The sequence below is a fragment of the Echinops telfairi genome, unplaced genomic scaffold, assembly GCF_000313985.2.
Source record: "Echinops telfairi isolate 266 unplaced genomic scaffold, ASM31398v2 ScPeMD7_2010;HRSCAF=2546, whole genome shotgun sequence".
Taxonomy (NCBI): Eukaryota; Metazoa; Chordata; class Mammalia; order Afrosoricida; family Tenrecidae; genus Echinops; species Echinops telfairi.
Genome location: NW_022105908.1, coordinates 825,450 through 827,847, shown reverse-complemented (window position 1 = coordinate 827,847; position 2,398 = coordinate 825,450). Strand labels below are relative to the sequence as shown.

At 45.6% G+C, this 2,398-nt stretch overlaps 1 pseudogene; it reads right to left on the bottom strand.

Annotated features, from left to right (window-relative positions):
• Positions 1-1,797: 1,797 nt before the first annotated feature.
• LOC101653631 overlaps positions 1,798-2,398 on the bottom strand; it is a 2,134-nt pseudogene continuing 1,533 nt past the window's right edge.

The following is a 2,398-nucleotide window of genomic DNA, read 5'->3' as shown; positions in this document are numbered from 1 at the left end:
ATATGACTTGATTTAGTGGCAAAGCTGGGACTTTAACATGTTGCTCTTAATCTTCCTGTCCAAGGGACCAGTAAATCTCACACAGCTCTCACAACCCATCAAAAGAGCAGAAGAAAGGCTTCTAAAACTTCCTAGTGGCATTCTTGCCCACCTTGTATCTCACTTAAAGACAACATAACAACAGCATCAGAAAGAACTCAAGGTTTCTTATTGTTATCTATAAACTCTAGCAAAGAAAATATAGCTGATATCTCTCTTTATCCCACAACCTCTAGAACAATAGTATTTTGAAAATGGTAGACATTTATTGATACATTCACTGGTTTACTAATAATTAAGAAAGATAAGTTTCAATGTAATTTGTATGCACTTAGATAAAGTGACCTCATCTGTATTTGAAAACTTGCTGCCTTTATCTTTTAGATGATCAGCCTCTTTTAAAATTGCTTTGTTCTTTGGTTAAAAAGTATTGAATGAGAAACACAAGGATAGAGAAAAACCACAGAAACACAGTTTAGTGAACTTTTCAAAGGTGAACACCCTTGCAATCATCACCTGATGTGTCCAGTCTCACTCCTCACCTCCTATCTCCCTCTAACATCCACCTGCATCTTGACTTTTATGGAAAACAGACCACTGCATTTCTGTATGGTTTTATCCCAAACGTGTATCCCCACACAAGTTTTATCACACAAGTGTGGACCCAGCACCAGAATTTAAAAAATATATGTATTTGAAGAATAAAGATTTTTAAAATGTTCTAGTATTTATTTAATGTTATCGTTTCTCTACTCTTTGCCTCCATAGTTTTCTTCCTTACAAACGGATGCGGAACCACTTCGCCTGCCTGGGGTCCCACAGGGGGCGCCCTCCCGGTGCTGCTGCTTGACACCGTCCGCACACGAGCTGCATCTAGAGACTGGCCCAGACGAGGAGTCTGTCTTTTGGACAAGTCTGCAGGGTGGTGTGTCATTTATCAGAAGACTTCTGTGTCCTATTTAGGGTTGTTGTTGTTGTTGTTGTTGTTAGCAGGGCCCAGATCCATTTATTCACTGGGAATTACAAAATAGAAAGATTTCAATTTAATTCTCTCACTTGGTTCTCATTTATTATCTTAAATAATTTTATCTGTAGTTTATCTCTTGTGTGTGTGTGCATATGTATTTATAGAATACGACCATAGAATCACATGTAATATATGGTATATACATACACATACATATGGATCCATACACTAAGTGCGTACACACACACACACACACACACACACACGCACGCACACAGAATATACATCAAAGCCTGGGACGCACACCCTAGGTATAAATGTGCTTGGCACTCGGGATGTCCTGTAGAATAGGTAACTTTGTCAAGCTCTCTTGGGGGGAAGGAGGCCTCTCACTGAACCTCCCCATCAAATGTGAGCAAAAGGGAAGGAGTGGTGACCTTAGGAAGGAGAAAGGCATTGGGGTGGGGTCCGGCAGTGTCCTTCCCCAGTGACCTGGGGGTCCCTGGCAAAAAGAGATAGCCACATCTTGGGTTTAATAAGGCACAGTCGAGAGCAGGTGCTGGGAGTGAAGAACGCGTTGCTGCTGGCCCTTCCTGGGGGCAATTTCCCCACTTCTATCTAGCCAGAGGGAAAGGGGGCCTTGTATACAGGACATGTGCTGGGAGACACGAGAAAGAGAGAGAGGTTGGTCCATGGTGTCAGCATAACTGATGGCAACCTGCCGGCTCAGGGCTGTCCAGGGGAGTTTAAGGAAGGCTGGTGAGCAGGTGAGAGGCCAGCAGCTGGGGAGGTTACTGACCCCCCAAGGCCAGTAGGTTGTGGTTGGAAGGCACCATGCCCTCCCGCTCAGCGAACTCCAGGACGGCCTTGTGGCAAAAAAATAGTACTGCTCGGGGGTCTGAATGCTGAACACCCTCTGGGTCCACATGCAGGACAAGGTTTGGAACACGTTCGGGGTGCCCAGCTCCTCCAGCTGTGCCAAGCAGATGTCCAGGGAGCAGAAGGTACCTGTCCTGCCAATTCCCACGCTGCAGTGGACCACAATGGGGGGCTCTGGGGAGTGCCCTTTGGAGCGTGCCCCCAGGCTGCTGATGGTCAGCCTTTGCTGGATCCTGACCACTCTCAAGAAGTCAATAAGGGAAGCTGCCAAAGAGGGGGCGCCGTAATCTGGCCAGCTCAGGAACTGGAAGTGGGTCACCTGGTGTTTCTGCCGGTCCTCTGCAGTTGTGAATTTCCAGAACGGTTTTCTTATAGTGATTCATGTTCTCCACGCCTAGGTTGGTCACTGTGAGGAAGCCACCAACCTGGATCTGTGTCTTTTTCTTTTTAAACATTTTATTAGGGGCTCATACAACTGTTATCGCAATCTATACACACATCAATTGTGTAAAG